Below are 14,812 nucleotides of genomic sequence, written 5' to 3'. Positions count from 1 at the left end.
CCAACCCAACCACTGCTGACAGTAAAAATCCAACCCAACTATTGCTGACAGTAACAATCCAACCCAACCCCTGCTGACAGTAACAATCCAACCCAACCACTGCTGACAGTAACAATCCAACCCAACCAATGCTGACAGTAAAAATCCAACCCAACCACTGCTGACAGTAACAATCCAACCCAACCACTGCTGACAGTAACAATCCAACCCAACCACTGCTGACAGTAACAATACAACCCAACCACTTCTCATAGTAACAATCCAACAGAACCCCTGCTGACAGTAACAATCCAACCAAATGACTGCTGACAGTAACAATCGAACCCAACCACTGCTCATAGTAACAATCCAACCCAACCACTGCTGACAGTAACAATACAAACCATCCACTGCTAATAGTAACAATCCAACCCAACCCCTGCTGACAGTAACTATCCAACCCAACACCTGCCGACAGTAACAGTCCAACCCAACCACTGCTGACAGTAACAATCCAACCCAACTCCTGCTGACAGTAACAATCCAACCCAACCACTGCTGACAGTAACAATCCAACCCAACCTCTGCTGACAGTAACATTCCAACCAAACCACTGCTGACAGTAACAATCCAAACCAACACCTGCTGACAGTAACTTTCCAACCCAACCACTGCTGACAGTAACAATCCAACTAAACCACCGCTGACAGTAACAGTCCAACCCAACCACTGCTGACAGTAACAATCCAACTCAACCACCGCTGACAGTAACAATCTAACCCAACCACTGCTAATAGTAACAATCCAACAGAACCCCTGCTGACAGTAACAATCCAACCAAATGACTGCTGACAGTAACAATCGAACCCAAACACTGCTCATAGTAACAATACAACAGAACCCCTGCTGACAGTAACAATCCAACCCAATGACAGCAGACAGTAACAATCCAACCCAACCACTGCTCATAGTAACAATCCAACCCAACCACAGCTGACAGTAACAATCCAACCCAACCACTGCTAATTGTAACAATACAACCCAACCCCTGCTGAGAGTAACAATCAAACCCAAGCACCGCTGACAGTAACAATCCAACCCATCCACTGCTGACAGTAACAATCCAACTCAACCCTGCTAATAGTAACAATCCAACCCAACCCCTGCTGACAGTAACAATATAACCCATCCACTGCTAATAGTAACAATCCAACCCAACCCCTGCTGACAGTAACAATCCAACCCAACACCTGCCGACAGTAACAGTCCAACCCAACCACTGCTGACAGTAACAATCCAACCCAACTCCTGCTGACAGTAACAATCCAACCCAACCACTGCTGACAGTAACAATCCAACCCAACCCCTGCTGACAGTAACATTCCAACCAAACCACTGCTGACATTAACAATCCAACCCAACCCCTGATGACAGTAACATTCCAACCCAACCACTGCTGACAGTAACAATCCAACTAAACCACCGCTGACAGTAACAGTCCAACCCAACCACTGCTGACAGTAACAATCCAACTCAACTCCTGCTGACAGTAACAATCCAACACAACCACTGCTAATAGTAACAATCCAACCCAACCACTGCTGACAGTAACATTCCAACCAAACCACTGCTGACAGGAACAATCCAACCCAACCCCTGCTGACAGTAACATTCCAACCCAACCACTGCTGACAGTAACAATCCAACTCAACCACCGCTGACAGTAACAATCCAACCCAACCACTGCTGACAGTAACAATCCAACCCAACCCATGCTGACAGTAACATTCCAACCAAACCACTGCTGACAGGAACAATCCAACCCAACCCCTGCTGACAGTAACATTCCAACCCAACCACTGCTGACAGTAACAATCCAACTCAACCACCGCTGACAGTAACAATCCAACCCAACCACTGCTGACAGTAACAATCCAACCCAACCCATGCTGACAGTAACATTCCAACCCAACCACTGCTGACAGTAACAATCCAACCCAACCCCTACTGACAGTAACAATCCAACCCAACCACTGCTGACAGTAACAATCCAACCCAACCACTGCTGACAGTAACAATCCAACCCAACCACTGCTCATAGTAACAATCCAACAGAACCCCTGCTGACAGTAACAATCCACCCAATGACTGCTGACAGTAACAATCCAACCCAACCACTGATCATAGTAACAATCGAACCCAACCATTGCTGACAGCAACAATCCAACCCAACCACTGCTCATAGTAACAATCCAACAGAACCTCTGCTGACAGTAACAATCCACCCAATGACTGCTGACAGTAACAATCCAACCCAACCACTGCTCATAGTAACAATCGAACCTAACCATTGCTCACAGCAACGATCCAACCCAACCACTGCTCATAGTAACAATCCAACAGAGCCCCTGCTGACAGTAACAATCCAACCCAATGACTGCTGACAGTAACAATCCAACCCAACCACTGCTCATAGTAACAATCCAACCCAACCACTGCTGACAGTAACAATCCAACCCAACCCCTGCTGACAGTAACATTCCAACCAAACCACTGCTGACAGTAACAATCCAACCCAACCCCTGCTGACAGTAACATTCCAACCCAACCATTGCTGACAGTAACAATCCAACTAAACCACCGCTGACAGTAACAGTCCAACCCAACCACTGCTGACAGTAACAATCCAACTCAACCACCGCTGAAAGTAACAATCTAACCCAACCACTGCTAATAGTAACAATCCAACCCAACCACTGCTGACAGTAACATTCCAACCAAACCAGTGCTGACAGTAACAATCCAACCCAACCCCTGCTGACAGTAACATTCCAACACAACCACTGCTGACAGAAACAATCCAACTGAACCACCGCTGACAGTAACAATCCAACTCAACCACTGCTGACAGTAACAATCCAACCCATGCCCTGCTGACAGTAACATTCCAACCCAACCACTGCTGACAGTAACAATCCAACCCAACCCCTGCTGACAGTAACATTCCAACCCAACCACTGCTGACAGTAACAATCCAACCCAAGCACTGCTGACAGTAACAATCCAACCCAACCACTGCTGACAGTAACAATCCAACCCAACCACTGCTCATAGTAACAATCCAACAGAACCCCTTGCTTACAGTAACAATCCACCGAATGACTGCTGACAGTAACAATCCAACCCAACCACTGCTCATAGTAACAATTGAACCCAACCATTGCTGACAGCAACAATCCAACCCAACCACTGCTCATAGTAACGATCCAACAGAACCCCTGCTGACAGTAACAATCCAACCCAATGACTGCTGACAGTAACAATCCAACCCAACCACTGCTCATAGTAACAATCCAACCCAACCACAGCTGACAGTAACAATCCAACCCAACCACTGCTGACTGTAACAATACAACCCAACCCCTGCTGACAGTAACAAACAAACCCAACCACTGCTGACAGTAACAATCCAACCCAACCACTGCTGACAGTAACAATCCAACCCAACCACTGCTGACAGTAACAATCCAACCCAACCACTGCTGACAGTAACAATCCAACCCAACCACTGCTGACATTAACAATCCAACCGAAACACTGCTGACAGTAACAATCCAACCCATCCACTGCTGACAGTAACAATCCAACTCAACTCGGCTGACAGTAACATTCCAACCCAACCACTGCTAAAAGTAACAATCCAACCCAACCACCGCTGACAGTAACAATCCAACCCAACCACTGCTAATAATAACTATCCAACCCAACCACTGCTGACAGTAACATTCCAGCCCAAGCACGACTGACAGTAACAATCCAACCCAACCATTGCTGACAGCAACAATCCAACCCAACCACTGCTCATAGTAACAATCCAACAGAACCGCTGCTGACAGTAACAATCCAACCCAATGAACGCTGAAAGTAACAATCCAACCCAACCACTGCTGACAGTAACAATCCAACCCAACCACTGCTAATAATAACAATACAACCCAACCACTGCTGACAGTAACAATCCAACCCAACCATTGCTGACAGTAACAATCCAACACAACCCCTGCTGACAGTAACAATCCAACCTAACCACTGCTGACAGTAACAATCCAACCCAACCTCTGCTGACAGTAACAATCCAACCCAACCGCTGCTGACAGTAACAATCCAACCCAACCACTGCTGACAGTAAAAATCCAACCCAACTATTGCTGACAGTAACAATCCAACCCAACCCCTGCTGACAGTAACAATCCAACCCAACCACTGCTGACAGTAACATTCCAACCCAACCACTGCTGACAGTAACAATCCAACCCAAGCACTGCTGACAGTAACAATCCAACCCAACCACTGCTGACAGTAACAATCCAACCCAACCACTGCTCATAGTAACAATCCAACAGAACCCCTTGCTTACAGTAACAATCCACCGAATGACTGCTGACAGTAACAATCCAACCCAACCACTGCTCATAGTAACAATTGAACCCAACCATTGCTGACAGCAACAATCCAACCCAACCACTGCTCATAGTAACGATCCAACAGAACCCCTGCTGACAGTAACAATCCAACCCAATGACTGCTGACAGTAACAATCCAACCCAACCACTGCTCATAGTAACAATCCAACCCAACCACAGCTGACAGTAACAATCCAACCCAACCACTGCTGACTGTAACAATACAACCCAACCCCTGCTGACAGTAACAAACAAACCCAACCACTGCTGACAGTAACAATCCAACCCAACCACTGCTGACAGTAACAATCCAACCCAACCACTGCTGACAGTAACAATCCAACCCAACCACTGCTGACAGTAACAATCCAACCCAACCACTGCTGACATTAACAATCCAACCGAAACACTGCTGACAGTAACAATCCAACCCATCCACTGCTGACAGTAACAATCCAACTCAACTCGGCTGACAGTAACATTCCAACCCAACCACTGCTAAAAGTAACAATCCAACCCAACCACCGCTGACAGTAACAATCCAACCCAACCACTGCTAATAATAACTATCCAACCCAACCACTGCTGACAGTAACATTCCAGCCCAAGCACGACTGACAGTAACAATCCAACCCAACCATTGCTGACAGCAACAATCCAACCCAACCACTGCTCATAGTAACAATCCAACAGAACCGCTGCTGACAGTAACAATCCAACCCAATGAACGCTGAAAGTAACAATCCAACCCAACCACTGCTGACAGTAACAATCCAACCCAACCACTGCTAATAATAACAATACAACCCAACCACTGCTGACAGTAACAATCCAACCCAACCATTGCTGACAGTAACAATCCAACACAACCCCTGCTGACAGTAACAATCCAACCTAACCACTGCTGACAGTAACAATCCAACCCAACCTCTGCTGACAGTAACAATCCAACCCAACCGCTGCTGACAGTAACAATCCAACCCAACCACTGCTGACAGTAAAAATCCAACCCAACTATTGCTGACAGTAACAATCCAACCCAACCCCTGCTGACAGTAACAATCCAACCCAACCACTGCTGACAGTAACAATCCAACCCAACCAATGCTGACAGTAAAAATCCAACCCAACCACTGCTGACAGTAACAATCCAACCCAACCACTGCTGACAGTAACAATCCAACCCAACCACTGCTGACAGTAACAATACAACCCAACCACTTCTCATAGTAACAATCCAACAGAACCCCTGCTGACAGTAACAATCCAACCAAATGACTGCTGACAGTAACAATCGAACCCAACCACTGCTCATAGTAACAATCCAACCCAACCACTGCTGACAGTAACAATACAAACCATCCACTGCTAATAGTAACAATCCAACCCAACCCCTGCTGACAGTAACTATCCAACCCAACACCTGCCGACAGTAACAGTCCAACCCAACCACTGCTGACAGTAACAATCCAACCCAACTCCTGCTGACAGTAACAATCCAACCCAACCACTGCTGACAGTAACAATCCAACCCAACCTCTGCTGACAGTAACAATCCAACCCAACCACTGCTGACAGTAACAATCCAACCCAACCACTGCTGACAGTAACAATCCAACTCAACTCGGCTGACAGTAACATTCCAACCCAACCACTGCTAAAAGTAACAATCCAACCCAACCACCGCTGACAGTAACAATCCAACCCAACCACTGCTAATAATAACAATCCAACCCAACCACTGCTGACAGTAACATTCCAGCCCAAGCACGACTGACAGTAACAATCCAACCCAATCCATGCTAATAGTAACAATCCAACCCAACCCCTGCTGACAGTAACAATACAACCCATCCACTGCTAATAGTAACAATCCAACCCAACCACTGCTGACAGTAACAATCCAACCCAACCCCTGCTGACAGTAACAATCCAATCCAACCACTGCTGACAGTAACAATCCAACCCAACCACTGCTGACAGTAACAATCCAACACAACCACTGCTGACAGTAACAATCCAATCCAACCACTGCTGACAGTAACAATCCAACCCAACCACTGCTGACAGTAACAATCCAACCTAACCCCTGCTGACAGTAACATTCCAACCAAACCACTGCTCAAAGTAACAATCCAACCCAACCCCTGCTGACAGTAACATTCCAACCCAACCACTGCTGACAGTAACAATACAACTCAACCACCGCTGACAGTAACAATCCAACCCAACCACTGCTAATAGTAACAATCCTACCCAACCACTGCTGAAAGTAACATTCCAACCCAACCACTGCTGACAGTAACAATCCAACTCAACCACAGCTGACAGTAACAATCCAACCCAATCACTGCTGACAGTAACAATCCAACCCAACCCCTGCTGACAGTAACATTCCAACCCAACCCCTGCTGACAGTAACATTCTAACCCAACCACTGCTGACAGTAACAATCCAACCCAACCCCTGCTGACAGTAACATTCTAACCCAACCACTGCTGACAGTAACAATCCATCACAACCACCGCTGACAGTAACAATCCAACCCAACCACTGCTGACAGTAACAATCCAACCCAACCACTGCTCATAGTAACAATCCAACAGAACCCCTGCTGACAGTAACAATCCACCCAATGACTGTTGACAGTAACAATCCAACCCAACCACTGCTCATAGTAACAATCGAACCCAACCATTGCTGACAGCAACAATCCAACCCAACCACTGCTCATAGTAACAATCCAACAGAACCGCTGCTGACAGTAACAATCCAACCCAATGACTGCTGAAAGTAACAATCCAACCCAACCACTGCTGACAGTAACAATCCAACCCAACAACTGCTAATAATAACAATCCAACCCAACCACTGCTGACAGTAACAATCCAACCCAACCACTGCTGACAGTAACAATCCAACCCAACCACTACTGACAGTAACAATCCAACCCAACCATTGGCAATAGTAACAATCCAACCCAACCCCTGCTGACAGTAACAATACAACCCATCCACTGCTAATAGTAACAATCCAAACCAACCCCTGCTGACAGTGACAATCCAACCCAACCACTGCTGACAGTAACAATCCAACCCAACCACTGCTGACAGTAACACTCCAACCCAACCCCTGCTGACAGTAACAATCCAACCCAACCACTGCTGACAGTAGCAATCCAATCCAACCACTGCTGACAGTAACAATCCAACTCAACCACTGCTGACAGTAACAGTCCAACCCAACCCCTGCTACAGTAACATTCCAACCAAACCGCTGCTCACAGTAACAATCCAACCCAACCCCTGCTGACAGTAACATTCCAACCCAACCACTACTGACAGTAACAATCCAACTCAATCACAGCTGACAGTAACAATCCAACCCAACCACTGCTAATAGTAACAATCCAACCCAACCACTGCTGACAGTAACATTCCAACCCAACCACTGCTGACAGTAACAATCCAACCCAACCCCTGCTGACAGTAACATTCCAACCCAACCACTGCTGACAGTAACAATCCAACTCAACCACAGCTGACAGTAACAATCCAACCCAATCACTGCTGACAGTAACAATCCAACCCAACCCCTGCTGACAGTAACATTCCAACCCAACCACTGCTGACAGTAACAATCCACCCCAACCCCTGCTGACAGTAACATTCCAACCAAACCACTGCTGACAGTAACAATCCAACACAACCACCGCTGACAGTAACAATCCAACCCAACCACAGCTGACAGTAACAATCCAACTCAACCACCGCTGACAGTAACAATCCAACTCAACCACCGCTGACAGTAACAATCCAACTCAACCACCACTGACAGTAACAATCCAACTCAACCACTGCTGACAGGAACAATCCAACCCAACCACTGCTGACAGTAACAATCCAACCCAACCCCTGCTGACAGTAACATTCCAACCCAACCCCTGCTGACAGTAACAATACAACCCATCCACTGCTAATAGTAACAATCCAACCCAACCACTGCTGACAGTAACACTCCAACCCAACCTCTGCTGACAGTAACATTCCAACCAAACCACTGCTGACAGTAACAATCCAAACCAACACCTGCTGACAGTAACTTTCCAACTCAACCACTGCTGACAGTAACAATCCAACTAAACCACCGCTGACAGTAACAGTCCAACCCAACCACTGCTGACAGTAACAATCCAACTCAACCACCGCTGACAGTAACAATCTAACCCAACCACTGCTAATAGTAACAATCCAACAGAACCCCTGCTGACAGTAACAATCCAACCCAACCACTGCTGACAGTAACAATCCAACACAACCACCGCTGACAGTAACAATCCAACCCAACCACAGCTGACAGTAACAATCCAACTCAACCACCGCTGACAGTAACAATCCAACTCAACCACCGCTGACAGTAACAATCCAACTCAACCACCACTGACAGTAACAATCCAACTCAACCACTGCTGACAGGAACAATCCAACCCAACCACTGCTGACAGTAACAATCCAACCCAACCACTGCTGACAGTAACAATCCAACCCAACCACTGCTGACAGTAACAATCCAACCCAACCCCTGCTGACAGTAACAATCCAACCCAACCCCTGCTGACAGTAACAATCCAACCCAACCCCTGCTGACAGTAACAATCCAACCCAACCACTGCTGACAGTAACAATCCAACCCAACCCCTGCTGACAGTAACATTCCAACCCAACCACCGCTGACAGTAACAATCCAACTCAACCACCGCTGACTGTAACAATCCAACCCAACCACTGCTGACAGTAACAATCCAAATCAACCACTGCTGACAGTAACATTCCAACCCAACCACTGCTGACAGTAACAATCCAACCCAACCCCTGCTGACAGTAACATTCCAACCCAACCACTGCTGACAGTAACAATCCAACACAACCACCGCTGACAGTAACAATCCAACCCAACCACAGCTGACAGTAACAATCCAACTCAACCACCGCTGACAGTAACAATCCAACACAACCACTGCTAATAGTAACAATCCAACCCAACCACTGCTGACAGTAACATTCCAAACAAACCACTGCTGACAGGAACAATCCAACCCAACCCCTGCTGACAGTAACATTCCAACCCAACCACTGCTGACAGTAACAATCCAACTCAACCACCGCTGACAGTAACAATCCAACCCAACCACTGCTGACAGTAACAATCCAACCCAACCCATGCTGACAGTAACATTCCAACCCAACCACTGCTGACAGTAACAATCCAACCCAACCCCTACTGACAGTAACAATCCAACCCAACCACTGCTGACAGTAACAATCCAACCCAACCACTGCTGACAGTAACAATCCAACCCAACCACTGCTCATAGTAACAATCCAACAGAACCCCTGCTGACAGTAACAATCCACCCAATGAATGCTGACAGTAACAATCCAACCCAACCACTGATCATAGTAACAATCGAACCCAACCATTGCTGACAGCAACAATCCAACCCAACCACTGCTCATAGTAACAATCCATCAGAACCTCTGCTGACAGTAACAATCCACCCAATGACTGCTGACAGTAACAATCCAACCCAACCACTGCTCATAGTAACAATCGAACCCAACCATTGCTCACAGCAACGATCCAACCCAACCACTGCTCATAGTAACAATCCAACAGAGCCCCTGCTGACAGTAACAATCCAACCCAATGACTGCTGACAGTAACAATCCAACCCAACCACTGCTCATAGTAACAATCCAACCCAACCACTGCTGACAGTAACAATCCAACCCAACCCCTGCTGACAGTAACATTCCAACCAAACCACTGCTGACAGTAACAATCCAACCCAACCCCTGCTGACAGTAACATTCCAACCCAACCACTGCTGACAGTAACAATCCAACTAAACCACCGCTGACAGTAACAGTCCAACCCAACCACTGCTGACAGTAACAATCCAACTCAACCACCGCTGACAGTAACAATCTAACCCAACCACTGCTAATAGTAACAATCCAACCCAACCACTGCTGACAGTAACATTCCAACCCAACCACTGCTGACAGTAACAATCCAACCCAACCCCTGCTGACAGTAACAATCCAACCCAACCCCTGCTGACAGTAACAATCCAACCCAACCACTGCTGACAGTAACAATCCAACCCATGCCCTGCTGACAGTAACATTCCAACCCAACCACTGCTGACAGTAACAATCCAACCCAACCCCTGCTGACAGTAACATTCCAACCCAACCACTGCTGACAGTAACAATCCAACCCAACCACTGCTGACAGTAACAATCCAACCCAACCACTGCTGACAGTAACAATCCAACCCAACCACTGCTCATAGTAACAATCCAACAGAACCCCTTGCTGACAGTAACAATCCACCGAATGACTGCTGACAGTAACAATCCAACCCAACCACTGCTCATAGTAACAATTGAACCCAACCATTGCTGACAGCAACAATCCAACCCAACCACTGCTCATAGTAACGATCCAACAGAACCCCTGCTGACAGTAACAATCCAACCCAATGACTGCTGACAGTAACAATGCAACCCAACCACTGCTCATAGTAACAATCCAACCCAACCACAGCTGACAGTAACAATCCAACCCAACCACTGCTGACTGTAACAATACAACCCAACCCCTGCTGACAATAACAAACAAACCCAACCACTGCTGACAGTAACAATCCAACCCAACCACTGCTGACAGTAACAATCCAACCCAACCACTGCTGACAGTAACAATCCAACCCAACCACTGCTGACAGTAACAATCCAACCCAACCACTGCTGACATTAACAATCCAACCGAAACACTGCTGACAGTAACAATCCAACCCATCCACTGCTGACAGTAACAATCCAACTCAACTCGGCTGACAGTAACATTCCAACCCAACCACTGCTAAAAGTAACAATCCAACCCAACCACCGCTGACAGTAACAATCCAACCCAACCACTGCTAATAATAACAATCCAACCCAACCACTGCTGACAGTAACATTCCAGCCCAAGCACGACTGACAGTAACAATCCAACCCAATCCATGCTAATAGTAACAATCCAACCCAACCCCTGCTGACAGTAACAATACAACCCATCCACTGCTAATAGTAACAATCCAACCCAACTACTGCTGACAGTAACAATCCAACCCAACCCCTGCTGACAGTAACAATCCAATCCAACCACTGCTGACAGTAACAATCCAACCCAACCACTGCTGACAGTAACAATCCAACACAACCACTGCTGACAGTAACAATCCAATCCAACCACTGCTGACAGTAACAATCCAACCCAACCACTGCTGACAGTAACAATCCAACCTAACCCCTGCTGACAGTAACATTCCAACCAAACCACTGCTCAAAGTAACAATCCAACCCAACCCCTGCTGACAGTAACATTCCAACCCAACCACTGCTGACAGTAACAATCCAACTCAACCACCGCTGACAGTAACAATCCAACCCAACCACTGCTAATAGTAACAATCCTACCCAACCACTGCTGAAAGTAACATTCCAACCCAACCACTGCTGACAGTAACAATCCAACTCAACCACAGCTGACAGTAACAATCCAACACAATCACTGCTGACAGTAACAATCCAACCCAACCCCTGCTGACAGTAACAATCCAACCCAACCCCTGCTGACAGTAACATTCTAACCCAACCACTGCTGACAGTAACAATCCAACCCAACCCCTGCTGACAGTAACATTCTAACCCAACCACTGCTGACAGTAACAATCCATCACAACCACCGCTGACAGTAACAATCCAACCCAACCACTGCTGACAGTAACAATCCAACCCAACCACTGCTCATAGTAACAATCCAACAGAACCCCTGCTGACAGTAACAATCCACCCAATGACTGTTGACAGTAACAATCCAACCCAACCACTGCTCATAGTAACAATCGAACCCAACCATTGCTGACAGCAACAATCCAACCCAACCACTGCTCATAGTAACAATCCAACAGAACCGCTGCTGACAGTAACAATCCAACCCAATGACTGCTGAAAGTAACAATCCAACCCAACCACTGCTGACAGTAACAATCCAACCCAACCACTGCTAATAATAACAATCCAACCCAACCACTGCTGACAGTAACAATCCAACCCAACCACTGCTGACAGTAACAATCCAACCCAACCACTACTGACAGTAACAATCCAACCCAACCATTGGTAATAGTAACAATCCAACCCAACCCCTGCTGACAGTAACAATACAACCCATCCACTGCTAATAGTAACAATCCAAACCAACCCCTGCTGACAGTGACAATCCAACCCAACCACTGCTGACAGTAACAATCCAACCCAACCACTGCTGACAGTAACACTCCAACCCAACCCCTGCTGACAGTAACAATCCAACCCAACCACTGCTGACAGTAGCAATCCAATCCAACCACTGCTGACAGTAACAATCCAACTCAACCACTGCTGACAGTAACAGTCCAACCCAACCCCTGCTACAGTAACATTCCAACCAAACCGCTGCTCACAGTAACAATCCAACCCAACCCCTGCTGACAGTAACATTCCAACCCAACCACTACTGACAGTAACAATCCAACTCAATCACAGCTGACAGTAACAATCCAACCCAACCACTGCCAATAGTAACAATCCAACCCAACCACTGCTGACAGTAACATTCCAACCCAACCACTGCTGACAGTAACAATCCAACCCAACCCCTGCTGACAGTAACATTCCAACCCAACCACTGCTGACAGTAACAATCCAACTCAACCACAGCTGACAGTAACAATCCAACCCAATCACTGCTGACAGTAACAATCCAACCCAACCCCTGCTGACAGTAACATTCCAACCCAACCACTGCTGACAGTAACAATCCACCCCAACCCCTGCTGACAGTAACATTCCAACCCAACCACTGCTGACAGTAACAATCCAACACAACCACCGCTGACAGTAACAATCCAACCCAACCACAGCTGACAGTAACAATCCAACTCAACCACCGCTGACAGTAACAATCCAACTCAACCACCGCTGACAGTAACAATCCAACTCAACCACCACTGACAGTAACAATCCAACCCAACCACTGCTAATTGTAACAATACAACCCAACCCCTGCTGAGAGTAACAATCAAACCCAAGCACCGCTGACAGTAACAATCCAACCCAACCACTGCTGACAGTAACAATCCAACCCAACCCCTGCTGACAGTAACAATCCAACCCAACCCCTGCTGACAGTAACAATCCAACCCAACCCCTGCTGACAGTAACAATCCAACCCAACCACTGCTGACAGTAACAATCCAACCCAACCCCTGCTGACAGTAACATTCCAACCCAACCACCGCTGACAGTAACAATCCAACTCAACCACCGCTGACTGTAACAATCCAACCCAACCACTGCTGACAGTAACAATCCAAATCAACCACTGCTGACAGTAACATTCCAACCCAACCACTGCTGACAGTAACAATCCAACCCAACCCCTGCTGACAGTAACATTCCAACCCAACCACTGCTGACAGTAACAATCCAACACAACCACCGCTGACAGTAACAATCCAACCCAACCACAGCTGACAGTAACAATCCAACTCAACCACCGCTGACAGTAACAATCCAACACAACCACTGCTAATAGTAACAATCCAACCCAACCACTGCTGACAGTAACATTCCAAACAAACCACTGCTGACAGGAACAATCCAACCCAACCCCTGCTGACAGTAACATTCCAACCCAACCACTGCTGACAGTAACAATCCAACTCAACCACCGCTGACAGTAACAATCCAACCCAACCACTGCTGACAGTAACAATCCAACCCAACCCATGCTGACAGTAACATTCCAACCCAACCACTGCTGACAGTAACAATCCAACCCAACCCCTACTGACAGTAACAATCCAACCCAACCACTGCTGACAGTAACAATCCAACCCAACCACTGCTGACAGTAACAATCCAACCCAACCACTGCTCATAGTAACAATCCAACAGAACCCCTGCTGACAGTAACAATCCACCCAATGAATGCTGACAGTAACAATCCAACCCAACCACTGATCATAGTAACAATCGAACCCAACCATTGCTGACAGCAACAATCCAACCCAACCACTGCTCATAGTAACAATCCATCAGAACCTCTGCTGACAGTAACAATCCACCCAATGACTGCTGACAGTAACAATCCAACCCAACCACTGCTCATAGTAACAATCGAACCCAACCATTGCTCACAGCAACGATCCAACCCAACCACTGCTCATAGTAACAATCCAACAGAGCCCCTGCTGACAGTAACAATCCAACCCA

Source organism: Pristiophorus japonicus, chromosome 10, assembly GCF_044704955.1.
Source record: "Pristiophorus japonicus isolate sPriJap1 chromosome 10, sPriJap1.hap1, whole genome shotgun sequence".
NCBI classification, from domain to species: domain Eukaryota; kingdom Metazoa; phylum Chordata; class Chondrichthyes; family Pristiophoridae; genus Pristiophorus; species Pristiophorus japonicus.
The sequence above is the reverse complement of the archived record's forward strand: the minus strand, read 5'-3'. Positions refer to the sequence as shown.